Source organism: Apium graveolens, chromosome 4, assembly GCF_009905375.1.
Source record: "Apium graveolens cultivar Ventura chromosome 4, ASM990537v1, whole genome shotgun sequence".
NCBI lineage: Eukaryota > Viridiplantae > Streptophyta > Magnoliopsida > Apiales > Apiaceae > Apium > Apium graveolens.
Genome location: NC_133650.1, coordinates 30,870,033 through 30,886,108, shown reverse-complemented (window position 1 = coordinate 30,886,108; position 16,076 = coordinate 30,870,033). Strand labels below are relative to the sequence as shown.

The 16,076-nt window shown below is 34.3% G+C and overlaps 1 long non-coding RNA gene across 5 annotated transcripts; it reads left to right on the top strand.

The window, feature by feature from the left end:
* The first annotated feature begins 10,655 nt into the window (after positions 1-10,655).
* LOC141717928 (uncharacterized) lies at positions 10,656-15,236 on the top strand. Of its 5 annotated transcripts, none has more exons than XR_012573849.1 (7): positions 10,656-11,004; positions 11,280-11,338; positions 11,567-12,348; positions 12,617-12,845; positions 14,066-14,106; positions 14,524-14,565; positions 14,875-15,236. It is a non-coding gene; the product is annotated as an uncharacterized LOC141717928 (long non-coding RNA). The 5 variants fall into 5 exon arrangements; XR_012573847.1 differs by having other exon boundaries at positions 11,560-12,348; XR_012573846.1 differs by lacking the exon at positions 11,567-12,348 and having other exon boundaries at positions 10,658-10,860; positions 10,945-11,004.
* The last annotated feature ends 840 nt before the right edge of the window (positions 15,237-16,076 follow it).

Here is a 16,076-nt window from a genome sequence, read left to right as displayed (position 1 = left end):
AATATTTAAGTTTAGAGTTATCATCTTTTAGGTCTCATTATTATGATCTCATCACAATCCATAAAAAGCTTTACTCTAAACTGTGGTATATCTTATTTAAACATTTAAATAGATAGAGCCCGCAATAAAAACAAAACAAGCCTTTTATTAATATCAATGAAATCAAAACAGATTACATAAAAGTTATTCCTAAATCCTCATACATGATTGGACTTAGGACATATCTCTTTCAATGGTAGTACTAATAATTCTAATACTAGTAGAGTTGAACAGTCTCCCAATGTGAATGCTTCTGAATTTTATAAAAAGGTTAATAGATATGGAACACCCATTTATGCAGAAAACACTACGTATATGAAATTGTCTTTTTCTACAATGTTATTGAATTTTAAAAATGCATCGCATTGTACTGAGAAGTCCTTTATTTGTTACTTGAGATTATTGGTGATGTTCTTCCACAAAATTATGCTTAACCATATAAGTAATATGAGGTGAATAAAATAATGAAGGAATTGAATTTATCTTAACATGATATTGATACATGTGAAAATAATTGTATGTTGTATTATGGGGATGACAAAGACAAATTGATTTGAGATCATTGTAAAAAGGAACGTTAAAAGGAAAAACATGGGAAAAAGAGTACAACCATTCTAAAAATATCTTGAGACATTTTGCTCTTATAAGTCATCTTCAACGATTATTTATGTCAGAACAGACGGCTAAACATATGACATGGTACAAGGATACAGAGGTAAAAGAGGGAGAAATTAGTCACCCCGCGGATGGAGATGATCGGAAAATTTTGACATCCGACACCTGTCATTTGTCAAAGAGTTCCGTAATGTGCGACTTGGACTTTTAACGGAGGGTTTTAACCTCTTTGATAGTTTCGGGAACAAAGTATTCACATTATGATCGGTGATAAATGTTGTCTATAATCTTCCATATTCAATGTGTATGAAATAATCTTACATGTTTATGACTCTCTTAATTACCGGTCTTGATAATACAAAAAAAGATCCCAATATTTATCTTCGACCACTTATCAATGAGTTAAAGATTTTATGGCATGACGGAATTGAGACATTTGATCAATCGCAAATAAAAAAAATTACAAGAGGGCGACACTTATGTGGACTATTAGTGATTTTCATGCTTTAGCTCAACTTAAAGGATGGTCAACAAAACGTAAGATGGGTTTTCCGATTTGTCTTTGAAGTGCAAAGGGTTTCCAACTTAAAATTGTGGAAAGGAAAGTATGAAACGTACCTTATTTAGAGGTAAAATGAGCGGTCAGTATGAATTATCAACATTTGATCATATAAAATTTCCACCATCGGGAAGTTTGACCCGAAATTGAGCTTTAGGTTATGGAAAAGAACATTATTGGATATGCAATCCAATTTTATTTAAACTTGAATATTTTATGTCACTTGGTATACGTCATTGTATTGATGTCATGCATATAGAGAAGAATGTTTTTGAAAATATATTTTATACCGTTGTGGGTGATCGATTTAAGAAAAAAGATCACAATAAATGTTGAGCGAATTGTAAGAAACTTGGTGTGATGCATAATTCATGGTTTGAAAATAGGGTTAAGCCTAATGCAAATTTTACACTTACTAGACCCCAAGTTTGACTTTTGTGTGAATGGGTATCATCATTGGATCTTCCCGATGTGTGTTTCTCAAATCTACCTCGATGTGTAAAATTGGATGCTCTTAAATTTCATGGGTTAAAATCACACGATAGTCACATTTTTCATGCAAAATTGATGAGTATTGCATGTCGTGAGTTTTTGCCTCGTAATATTTTGGAAGCCCTAGCGGCACTTTTGAATTATTTTGTAGACATTTGTTCAACAATCTTAGTACGCAATAATATAGAATATTTAGAGAAATCCATAGTCAAGACAACGAGCGTATTATAAACGGTTTTTCCCTAAGTTGGTTTGTTATAATGAAACATTTAGTTTTATACTTGGCCGAAGAATGTCTATGTAATAACTCAAATTTTTGAGACTTTGTAAAACGTTTGATGAATAGTAACCCTGACAATCGGGGAAAGCTTTTTAGCCCACACTATATTGTGCATGGGAAATTTAGTTTCCAAGTCGATAACGTGATTATACGTACCAAATAAGTGTATGTAAACGCTATCAGTTTTCAAAGAAAATGAACTTTGAAAAACGACCGTATCTACGAACCGTCAAGGAATACGAGAATCATAATATAATTACAAATCTAAAATCCTACAAATTCAAACTCAAGTACGAGGCTTCAAAGCATAAAGGACGTATAAGAAAGGATTTACCCCGGGAACCGCTTACGAAGGTTTATTACGAAAACGAATAAGCGACCGAACGAACGCGTAAGCGAATAAATAAACGTATCAAGCCATGCTAACCATGCAAGCTAACTAAGGTAAGAAATTAACCATGGTTAACAACCAAATAGTAGCTAACCTAACAAGAATAGTAACCAAGCTAGTGCATAGTAACTAGCTAAGTAAATAGTGCCATGAATAGTGATGAGAGTACTTAGCTAGCAACTAGCTTTGATTATTAGCTAACCTAGTAAGATTGTGAGAGATTTGATTGTCCTAGAAGATATATACACATACGAACACATTATTTCACAAGAAGCATCCAAGAAGCGAAGCAAAAACACTCTCGTCTCTCTCTGGAAAGCCACATTCGACTATTTCACAAAGAAAGAGAAATCAAAATCCAAAACTCCACTTCAAGCCATGGCAAAATTCTAAAGTGATGATGAATAGTGTAGAATAGTAACTTTTCTTGGTTTCTTGATTATTATGGATTGAATTAGGGTTCTTAAGCTTACCCAAGTATCTCCATGGTTCAACCATCAAGAATAACATAGTTCAAGCTTTTAAGAAAGGTATAGATCCTTGACCCAACTTTATTTAAGGTTTAAGTTTCAAGAAAATTTAGGATCTTAGTTGTAAACCTAGTTTTGATGGTTAATTAATTAGTACTAAGGCTGATGATTGTTTCCTCAATAACATGATGTTCTTGAGAGGAGTTAGTGTTGAGATGATGATATAATGGTTGTTGGTTCTTGATTAATGATTTAGAGCGAAGCGAAACTCGGATCGTAGTTGTAACGTCATTAAAATGAACAAATCGCAACCTTTAGTTTTCTGCAGAGTTACAGAAATTATAAACTCTTTTTTCTTGAAACATAAGACTTGATTATGATAGAAAATATTATGAGGATCGTTTAGGTGCTTGAATCGCTTAATTTCGATTTACGGATCAAAAGTTATGACCGTTTTAGTAAAAACGATTTACGCGATAAAAAATGCTACGAATTACGAACACCGGAAATAGAAATGATCGACTTAGGAATATTCAAAAATCATGAAATCTTTACAGAGAGAGTAAGAAATAGAGTTTATTAACTGCCATAAAAATTTCAAGTGAAAATATGGATATTTCAATTTTATAAAAATGTCGGAACCGAGACCGCACAAATAGGAACCCTTAAGAATCGAGAGGGGAGCTGAGAGACGAAATGTAAAAGACATTAACGGACATAAGGGATTTCGAAATGAAAGCGAATATGACAATTACTTGTACTTATTGGAATAATAAGAGTAAAGCGAGTTGCGTGAACGATTAGTAAGTATCGCGTATATACAAGTAACGATAAATACGAACGGAATCTAACGAAATGATAATTGTTTATAATATAGATTTCCAGGAGGACCCTAGAGCACCCTCTAATTCAAAGTACGCAGGCAAGTTTATGAACCCGACTCCATATACCGTTGTGTTATGAAAAATTTGTTTTACTGTCTTTCGTACAAATGCCATGTTTTCCATGATAATATTTCGAGTTTTTACGCATCAATAACGATTGAGTTTACGATTTATATATCGTAGAATATTTTAGCGCTATCATAAAGCGTGATGCATAAATAATAAGACCGAGAGTCGGTCGGAGTTATAAAATGAAAACCCGGGAACCATCCCAGTGATATTTTGGACGATCGAAAGTCCATACTTATTTTATTCCAAGGGACTCGATGTCCACTTGCGAAATATTAAATACCTCGAATTTAATTAAAACAATTTCTAAAGATCGTATTTCCTCAACTATATTTTATTAATCGAACACTGAATATTATTTTAAATATTCATTTAAATAGGAGGAGTATTCTCCAATATTTATTTATTTCGAACTCAATTATTTATATTTATTAAAGATTACTTTAATTATTTAAACATAAATTAATTGAGAAATATTATTTCAAATATTCTTTTAAAAATATAATTATTCGAGGTTTAATTATTTAATAATTGTTATTTAATTATTAAATATTTATTAAATGATGTAATATGATTTAAAATAGTAAGACTTGATTTTAAATATTTTCTGAACATTCAGAAAATCATTCTAATTATTTCGGGTCGCCGAAAATATTATCACGACGTATTTTAAATATTTTGATTATAGTTTCAAAAGGAACTCCCCCTTATTTATTTATCTGTTGACAACGGTCAACTCACATTATCTTAGTACTTCCTCCGAAAATTCTCGGAAGTACATATATGTATAAATATGAGATGAGTTGTTTCCATCAACAAGCAAAAGACTTGAGGAACTTCGACATAATTCAAATTCCAGTTTTAAAATAAGATTATTTAAAAGGAAAAGGAGCGGTAGACTTTAGTACTTCGTGTACTAGAGCGACTACTGGTGTGCCAGTACATGTAAACATGTGAAGTATGTGGAAAGCCTAGATGTATGGGCCACACATAATATGCCCGAATGCGGAAAGGGTAACAAATGGATGTATGAGAATCGTCCTTGACCTAGTAGAAAAGGTTACATATTTCCGTATTACGACTGATCATCGTATGTGGTGGCTCCAGTGAATGTCCTATATTCTTCCAATTGGAATTGAGATGCAATACCGTAACTCAAGCCTAAGTGATGGGTTTACCATTAAGGTATTTGCAGACTAATAAGTCAATCTAAGAACTGTTTTTGGAAAGAGGTATGTATCACCAAGAAAAACTATTTTTAAGCAAACATATATTATATACGGAATCAAATATGAATTTCTTATACAGTCTTTTTGAAGGGTTTTTAGCACATAAACGCAGCGAAAACGTAAATTTAAATCTTAAAGAAACCGAAACCCTCCGCAGGATCCATGCGAAAAATAATATTTAATTCGTAGTTCAGTATGTTTACCTTAAGAAGTTTTACGTTAATGGAAAGATGAAGGTCTTTAATGGCGATCCAAAAATGATGAACGGAGATCCTTAGCAGCTGCTCCTCAAGTGTGAAGCACTCCACCGATATCTACTAAGAAAACGATGTAATGAAGGAGGAGGAGATGGAGAGAATTAGGGTTTTGTAAATCTTTTTGGTTGAGGAAAAAATAGGGTTTATAATAGTATATTTATAGGCAAAATTTTTAGCTGAAAATTTTCCCATAAAATATTATTATTATTAACACTTTATTATTCTCACTAATAATTAAAACACCTTTTAATTATTATTCCTTTTTCTAAACTCTTTAGAAAAAATTCTCTCACTTGATTTAATTTCCAAAAATTAAATTCTTAATTAATAATATTAAGAACCTTTTCCTAATTAATTTATAATCAATTAAATCTCATTTAATCAATTATTAAATTTGCCAAATCATTATTTATTTCATAAATAAATAATTATCAGCCATTATTAATTAATTCCTTCACCATTAAATCATTCGCTTTTATGGTGTGACCCTGTAGGTTCAATATTAAGCCGGTAGTAAAAATAAATAATAATAAAACTATTTTATCATTATTATTATATAAATTCTCTAATTCATTAAATATGATTAATTAATTAATCATATTTTTTCTACATCGTGAGGGATACTTCTCAGCATATTGCGACTATCCGGATAATACGAATTCACTGCTTAGAATACCAAGAACCTATTCAGTGAGTAGTTACCGTACAATTAATTCCTTCTACCCTGCAATGTCACGATTAAATACAAGGCATGGAACTTGTGTCAAGCCTATCTTATTTAATCACTTGCTTTCCCATTCACTATGCTTAGTTCTATTTAATGTAAATTAGAAACTCCTTTCTAATGTCATTCACTCTGGTCAGAGATTCCTGAACTAACATAAGTGGATTAGCATTGAACATTCTCTTCCTACACTGGAAGGGGTAGATCCTTTATTGATCATACACTATCTTCGTGTACAAATTCCTATACCCAGTAGAACCCTTATAAATGTCCCTTGAGACTAAGAACTAAACCAAAGCATAGTTCAGTGTACACAAGATGACTATGATGACCTCAAGTCTAAGGATACTTGTACAACTATCACTATGTAAACAACTGCTGACACGTGAGTGAACTCCATCAGTTGTTCAGCTGTGTGAGTCATGTTCAGTGAACTTATTCAATAATAAGCACCTACATACTAGCTATAGTGTCACCACACAAATGTCTGTGAGAACAGACATCCTTCATAATGAAGCAAGCATAGTATGTACCGATCGTTGTGGATTATTAATTACCAGTTAGTAATCCTACGACCAGGAACTATTTAAGTTTAGAGTTATCATCTTTTAGGTCTCATTATTATGATCTCATCACAATCCATAAAAAGCTTTACTCTAAACTGTGGTATATCTTATTTAAACATTTAAATAGATAGAGCCCGCAATAAAAATAAAACAAGTCTTTTATTAATATCAATGAAATCAAAACAGATTACATAAAAGTTATTCCTAAATCCTCATACATGATTGGACTTAGGACATATCTCTTTCACTTTTCATACTGTCCTTTATTATGCCGGGCTTCATAGCTCACACTTGTTTTCCTAAATTGACACAACACAATAGTGAATCAAGATGCCTATCATGAAATTCACAACCAGGAAACAGGTAGAAAATGGCCAGCTGTTCTGTAGGATGTTCCGTGCAGTACCCCAAGTTGACCGTATAAGCTGGATTGGTTTTCAGTTGTGTTTAGTCCGGCTTATTTACAAGTATGACTTATGTAAGATAATAATGAAGAAACATATATTTGGCTTCCGGTCTAACCTTAAATAAAGGTTACCCCCGTGGTAAGGCTTAATCACTTTTGGGTCTATAATAATTATCACTTTGCGGATTGATACACTCTAGTAATGAATTGTTCATTTCCAAGACAATAACATGTAAGTGTGTGTGTGTTGATATGTGTGTGATCTTAAAGGTGTGAGTATTTATATATTATTGTATGAGATAAGTATTATACAAGATTCAAGATGGCATGGCCTCTTAGATCCCTGACCCCGGATTTTGGGGCGCCACAGAAATGGTATCAGAGCCTTAGGTTATCAAATCTTGGAAATGATTAAAAATAAAATATGTAGACGTAAGAATAATAATTAATTAGAACTCAAGTTGAGTTCGTCGTGAGATTAGATGGGTTGTCTTGACAGTTTTACCCTCAAGGGAATTATGACTCTAAGTTAGTAACACCTTGCCTATTGTGACAGGTACCAGTAAAACCTATGGGGGAGGTTGACCCTGTTGAGGACATTATGGCCCCTAAGCGTGACCCTACTCCCGAGCCGGAGGACCCACCTTTTGATGACTCAGATGATGACCCTATCGGGGATCCCCCGGAGGAGGAGACTGACTTTTCTACCCCTATAGTTGATGATGCTGAGGTGCCTCAGGGCGATGGCGTAGAATGGACAGACATAGAGATGTATCATCTCCCGATCGTTCACCCTCCCACACCTCACCCAGGGATGCTGAGCCCTTTGCCCTACAATGATGAGGAAAAGGATGACGAGATGGAGGCACATACTTACGAGAATCATGACATATCCTCTAGTGACCCAGACTCACCCCTACCACCCCTAGCGACCAGATATGTAGTTGTGCATGACTGGATATTGGCTCAGCTTAATACTGAGATCACCACAGAAATTTCCCGCATTGTGAAGCTACGACAGGCGCTGACCGCCGAGAGAGCTATCAGGCTAGGCTACCCAGGAGACTTCAGAGCTGCTTCCCCGGCTATAGCTCGCCAGGAGATGGATGGGATTGAGCTCCGTACTCGAGTACAGATGAGGATGACAGTGATGGGAGGATACATTCCAGTAGTTGATGCTGAGTTGATACTAGCAAGGGCGATGAGGAATGTTCGAGACCTCACGCGCAGTGACTCAGACTGAGAGACCAGTGACCACATATGGACCTTGTGAAGGGCTGGGTGACTTGTCACTAATTTTTTTAGGAAAACTAGTAGTATATAACATTTCTAGCCCTTCAGGGTACCCGATGTATGTATTTGTATTTCAGTATTCAGGATTATGTAGTTGATGTATTGTATTCAGGACCATGTATGGATTTAGACGGTTGTTGTTGTCCCCAAGACATAGTCTTGGAGGCCCTATGATATATTATGTAGCAGTTATTAAGAAGTTGTCCTACCATATTATTGCACCTTGATAGAAGCATGCTAAATATTTAAATAACATGCTTACCTATAAATGAATTAATCCAAATATAAAAATAGACAACTGTATTGACATCATTTTCATTATCAGAACGATGCCACCCCATAGAAGAGGAACCAGGGCACAGCCCGCAGAATCTGTCAATCAACGACAAAATGAACCTGACTATATAGTGAATGAGGAAAGTGAAGAGGACCTGAACTTTAATGAGTTTGATGAAGAAGGATATGTAGAGGAAGAAGCTGAGGATACCCATCAGGAGGAAACCCCATGAATGAATTCATGGAACTTTTAAGGGCCAATCTGAACCAACAGCCCCTTCCACCACAACCAATATTGTCCAATAAACTGCTGCTACTACCTTCAGGGCGTTTAAGTCTCTCAAACCCCCGAAATTTTTAGGATCTGCCGATATTATTGAGGCACGGGCATGGATTAAGGAAATAGAGAAGTCCTTCGAGATACTAGGTGTTGAAGAGTGACACAAGACCATCTTCGTCTCTTACATACTGAAGGGGAAGCTAACTACTGGTGAGAGTCCAAGCATAACCTCGGACTGATGATGTGATCCCATGGGATAGATTTACCCGATTGTTCTTAGACAAGTACTTCCCTAGGTTTATGGAGACTCAGATGGAGATTAAGTGTCTAGAGCTGAAATAGGATAGAATGACGGCGGTGAAATACGAGGACAAGTTTCCTAAGCTGTCACAATTTGTACCAGAATTTGTGAATACCGAAGAGAAGAAGGCACGAAGATTTCAGCTTGGTCTGAAATAGCGGATCCAGAACTGAGTAGCAATGCTAGAACTGACAGATTATGTCACCTTAGTGCAGAAAGCCTCTATTGTTGAAGCAGGTAGTGAACAAAGTTTGAAAGAGAAGTAAAGTAGGAAAAGAAAGATTAAAAGTCAATGAAGAGGAGGAACCAAAAACAGGAGCCTTCCGAGTCGGTTCGTCAGGGGAGTGGTGTCCCAACCTGCGAGAGGCCCCGAATTTAGAAAGGCCTCAAGTGAGAGCGTTGGCCAGGGCGGCTGACTATCTAGGGAGACATTTCACATCCAACCCCATGCCCCAATACCAGAATGTCGAAGATGCGGAAAGATACACCTCAAAGTGTGTGTCCAAGTGAGAACCCCTTTGAAATGCTTCAAGTGCAACCAACCAGTACACCTTGCCCCAAGTTGCCCACGACCAGGAATAACATGTTTCCAATACGGAAAGATAGGGCACGTAAGGAAGGACTACCCTACCAACTGGCCACCGGTTTCAGGAATGAGCAGAGCCGCATCCAACCGACCCCTAGTTTTTAGGACTTTCAACATGACTGTTCAGGACACTGTCCGGAACACCGATATGATAGCAGATACCCTTCTGTTAAATTATGAACATGCAAATATCTTATTTGACTCCGGAGCGACTAAGTCTTTTATATCTCAAAATTTTGCTAAGAAGTTAAATCTTAATGTTGTACCCTTACTTGAAGTATTACAAGTAGAAATAGGGAACCGATAAATCATTCATATAAATCAAGTACACCCACTACGCCATAGATGGCCTATCGCAACTGTTTGATTATAAGTGTTACAAATTTATATTACCTCAGCTATGTTAATCTTAGTCTACCGCAACATTACATAATTGATGTTACCAAAGCCTTTTAAACGTGTTACTATAGCTAGTATGTGTTACACATTTGTAACAGATGGGAACATGTATTACCTTAGGTTATTTATGAATAATTTTTTTCCATTTTACAATAAATAAATAAATATATTTATTTGAATTTAAAATTAAGTAATTTAAAATTAGCCAATAAGTAATTTAGATTATATAACCAATTTGTTATTTAAAAAATATATTTGTGGTCAAATAAATAAATAATTATATATTTTTAATATTAAACTAGTTGTTGGTCTTAATATATTAAAAATTTATATTTAATACAAAAAAGTAAATTATAAATAACTCTATTATATGATGCTAAAATTAATTAATTTTGAAAAATTTAAAACAATATAGTATCAAGTAAGTAATATTATTTTTAAGTATCTTTAAAATTTTGGATACAATTTATATTAAATAATTTATTAATAAAAAGTTGAAATACAAAGAAAACCAAGGCAATAGTTTCTAAAATGATTGGACGTGCAAATTTCTTATTTTTACAAATACCCTCCTTCTTGACTCTGCTTCTGGGCTTTTCTCTCTCATTCGGCTCATTCTTTCTTTCTCTATCCCTCTTTCTTTTAGAAAAATGAGAGTCGATTTCATTCAATTATGAACTAAACTTTCACGTATTTGTGAAAATGGGGGATGCCTAATCAATTCGTTCTTCAGTCAAACCCAGGGTTTTATGTTTAAATTGGGGTTTTTTGTTTTTGGGACTTTTTTTGTTAATTTCTCCTTTTAATTGGTTTTATTTGTTTTTCTAGGGATAATTTGGTTTGTTATGGGATCTAATTGAATAGCTCATCTTGCACTTCCATAATAAGGTACTACCTCTATTTGATTGGTATATATATTGATGCATATCTATGTATATATATTATATGATATATATAATATATATGATATATATTTTATGATTTATGTATCTATGTACCCCATCTGTATCTCTTTTAACTTGTGCTATATAGGCCAATCTATTATTACTTGTATTTTATGTTCTTTGTCCTCTGAGCTTGTATTAAATAATAGTTAAGACGTGTATGAGAAAGTGTTTTGGTGGTTTAGTCAGAAACTTAATTTTAATTACTTCTGATTGTAGGTTCACGTATCGAGAGAACTCCTTCAATGAGTGAGTTGAAGGAAATTCTAATTGGCCAGGTATTTACAGTCCTTGCTTCTACATTCATTTTATGTTTAAGAAGTCCTCTCTACTAGTGAGAACTTTAGTATTAATGAAAGGTCAAAGTCCCCAAAGCTAAAACTCTTAGCTATATAAAAATATAGTACCATAATTGGTAGATTTCCGCTCTCCCCGCCTCAATTTTAATTGGACTGTAGTTGAGTGATTTTAAAGAAAGTGATCTGTAATTTGTATCCAGATTACAGGTAAACCTGGAAAGCAGGGGTGCGGCACCTCCCTGGCATACGGCGCACCGGATACGTTCGGGTGCGGCGGTGCGTTGGGGTGCGGCGGGAAACGCATGGGGTGCGCCGCCGTGGCGTATCGCCGTATTTCACAGATCAGATTCGTGGAGGTGCGGGTTGGGGTGCGGGAGTGGCATATATTGTAATTTTTGGACTGACTTTAGTTGCCCAATTGAAAGACTAGGAAGACTAGGAAGAGAGGAGAGACTACTGAGGCGAATTAATCATTGCCGTGTCTTCATCTCCATCTTCTAATCCTTGTTATCTGTTATCAACCTTCATCTTCCATCTGTGTTTATCATTTTTATATGTATAGCGTGTATGTATAGTCACGTATGTATAACTTGTCTCAGCATGTTTGACTATTGTGTTGTGTCTTTCTGGGACCCAAGTATTCTTTTTTTGTAAACTTATTTGATTTTTTCTTTAAATGGCTCTTATTAATAATGAACTCTTATATATTAAATTTGAGTAAATAATAATACATTAAATATAATCAAATAATTCTTTTTCAAATAAATAATTTAAGAATGTATTCGGTTATTTAGGATAATGAACTTACTTATTTAACTACTTTATTTAATTAAAATGTGACTCTTTGACTATATTTATAGTAAATATATAAATATTATTTTAAATATTTGCCGTATCCCGCCGCACCCGAATCCCCATATTTTTGAATTTGCCGAATTCTCGTATCCCCGCACCGCGCACCACCGCACCCGCACCCATGCTTCCTAGAGGTAAACTAAAAAGCATTAAGTGCCTTTTTCCATAAAAAATAAAATTTGGTTATGCCAGGCCTTGTTGAAACAAAGAATATAACTAAAATTGCAGTAAACTGATGATAATCCAATGTTCCTTGTTTTTCTAACACTGCTACACATAGCCTATTTTATTTTTCTTACCGTCCAAACAACCAAACAAGGAAATCCAGTTTTTTTAATCTTATCCCGAATGATGTTCAGTACTAATATATACTGACAGTGCCATAATTTTTGTCAATTACAGCCTATGCAAGGATATCTCTGTTATGGGGGGTAATAACTAACTTGAATGGTTGCGCAGAAAAATGATAAGCTGCAAATTCACTGTGATAGTTACTGTATTATATTGGTCAAAACTCAAAACTATCAAATCACAAAGAAAAGAAACTTTGGAGGCTGCACAACTTGCTGAGATCCTTTTCAGATACCATCTGAATCATCGTGGAGGCCCCTGTTAGTATGTGATATATGAGGTAATTGCTCTAGGAATCTCTACAACACTATGCATCTTGTTGATATCTCGAATCCTTATTATTCTGGAGTCTACTTTGTAGAAACTTATTGCAAAGGATTCTTCTCTCTATGGTCCTTTACGTGATTAAAAACATTAAATATTTACCAGGCTTTGTCATATGGTAGATGACTGGTTGTTGTCGTTCAACATTTGTTGATTCCTCTGCTATAACTGAATTTAGTTAAAATTAAGCAATCTGTTTTGCTGGTAAAAATGTGCATATTAATTCTTGACTTCCTAGCAACTTCTGTGGTTCCAGCTTAGTTAGAATCTTTTGGTAGAGTGAAGTTTAAAGGAAGATCTCCAGCCTTTGAATTGACTTGGGTAAGTAGAATAAAGAAGTACTTTTGTGATGGAATGTTCCATATAATAAGGATCATATTAGAGCATCTGGAGCACAAACCAGCTGATGGTTTTGCAGAACTTGACTTGGTAACTTAATGTTATAAGTTGATGCAATTGTCTATTATATCTTTAAGAGATATGATTCTTGTTCATGGCCAATCTTCTGTTATATTTTTGTTTATTTTAATTGAGTGCCTCAATTATTTTGTGGTGCATGCACCTATTCTATGTTCAATCTTAGTGGATAACTGTGTGTTCTACAAATGACTGAATTTCCAACTTGGCTTACCCTGTGGAGTGAGAATTGGTTTATTTTGTTGTATCATATTGTCTGTGGTGCTTGTAGTACTTGCAATAGTAGCTGAACACTTCCCTGAAATAAATTGCATGTGCCTAATTTCTGCCTACAACTGGGCTTTCTAATTTGCACTACCTACTGAACTATAAGTTTTTTCATTAATTTATGATTTTGAAGAGCACAATCAATTGTTTATCTGTAAAAATTGTTGGCTAGATATAATAAATTCATATAATTTGCAAAAAGAATTAAATTACACCACTATGAATACAATTGCGAGTCTCTTTAAAATACTAGTTGCTTATTAATTTAAATCCACTAAAATGTCATCCAAATAGCAGAAAGACAAATGTTATTGCATGTACTATATATATTATATACCTAGTACAAAAAATACAATAGCATATACATGCATAAAGCAGTGAACCATTACTTTAGTTTTTTCACATTTCTTAATGTATGGACCTTTCAATGTAGTTAAACATTAAATTTTAGCAGGCTCTCATTTTATTTCTCTCTCTGTACTTACTGCTCAGGAACTAAATGACTATCTCTCATCCTCCTACTCTTGTTGAAGGTAATGCTTTTTTAATCTGTAGATGTATATGATATGTTCCATATATATCGATATTTGAAGTTAGGGTCTTACGGAAACATATTCTTTTAGATTTGATTTTATTATGTATAAATTTTATCGTGCTCTATGAGGTTGATGATATAGTTTTGATTATGTATTGGTATTTGGTAAAATGTATATTTTGATATATGATATACCATGTAGCTAGTTGTGTCTAAAGTATAATGTATTACACTAGAGATAAACCATTTCAGAAATAAAATGTGTGCTTTTTTAAAATAGCTTATGCAAAGGCAAACGTAAGTTTGTTCTTAGCTTTTTGGTAATTACTAAAAGTGATCGCTAATTATAGATATACACTATAAAGTGATACTTTTATCCGGTCAGAATGGTCTAACAACTACTTTTTCATTTTAGGAGCAATTGTTAATGGCCCTGCATGAACAGTCGAGAATGAAGGTACATAACTTATACCATGTCATCTATTTTGAACTGACTTTCGAACTAAATATGGTCAAATTTGTTATTAATTTCACCAACTTCTAATTAAAGACAATAATGTCAAATACAAATATATATAGTAACTTTAACTCTAAATTTTTTACCAACTCAGTCATTTATTTTTCGGTTTATTAACCTGCAATAACCTTGAAGTCTAAACGCAGACAGATCTCTGGAGTGTTGGTGTCATTTTGTGAAAGTTAATTAATACTATGATGATTCCTAGAATTTAATATGTTTTTAATAATTGGATTATGTGAATTGTAGGGGATGTGTGTTGGTGGATGCCCCTGGTGCTGGGAAATACATCCAAGCAGGTGCCAAGAAAGTTTATTATCACTTCACCAGCCAAGCCAAATGAGTTGATATCCGAACATATGTCATTGGAGTAAACATTACCTAAGGTTTGTGAGTCAATTGTTCAATGTTCCCTACTAGCCGAGAAGGGATTGGGCTTCTAAAGGGTAGGGTGATGTTTAATTAGTTCATTTTGTTGTGATTTCCTTAGATTGTAGACTTTTTAGATTGTAGACTTATGATGGTTGTAGTTGGTAGATTTTGAAGTTTTGAATGTATTAGATTTGTGTATATTTTAAAATTGTACAGTTCATTATACATTTTTTATATTAGCCTTTCATTTTTTCTGTTAAAAATATTATAATAGCTTGTAAAGGTGTTACAATAGCTTGTTATAATGTTGCAGTAGTCTAGGTACGAATGTTACAATAGCTGTCAAAATGTTTCCCTTTGGTACTAACAAAAGTGGGGCCCATATGTTGGTTCCATATGCCATGTCAGCTTGCTGCATTAGCATTGTGGACCAACGTACCACGTCAGCATAATGACGTGACTCCCTGATGTGTCATGCTGGACATACAGTGGGGCCCATATTTTAAAAAAATTGAAACACTTTAAGGTAATATATATTAATGTTACATTAGTCCTATGTTATGTTACTATAGGGCTCTATGGTAACATAAGATGACATGTTACCCCAGGGTAAAAGGAATGTTACCTTATGGGTCAAAGGTAACTTGAAAAAAAGCAACATAATTTTTATGTTACCTTAGGGCTTTGGCTGGCTGTGGTAACAATTTTTGGGCCTGTTATAACATTTTTTGGTTGTTGCTATTGGCCATTTATGGCGTAGTGACTCTAGATGCAAGTTGAAACTAGAAGGGAAAGTCTTTGAGGTTGACTTAATCCGATTTGCGTTAGAAGAATTCGATGTGATCCTAGGAATGGACTGGTTATCCAGTAATGGAGCGCAGATAGATTGTGAGAGAAAGAAGGTATGGGTAAGAGTGCAAAATGGAAAGGAGATAGCGTTTAAAGATCAACGACATTCCCATAAATTTCTGACCATGATTTAGGCTAATAGATTATTAAAGTCCCAACATACAGGACATACCCATAGTAAACGAATTAGAGGATGTGTTTCCAGAATACTTACCAGGATTGCCACCCGA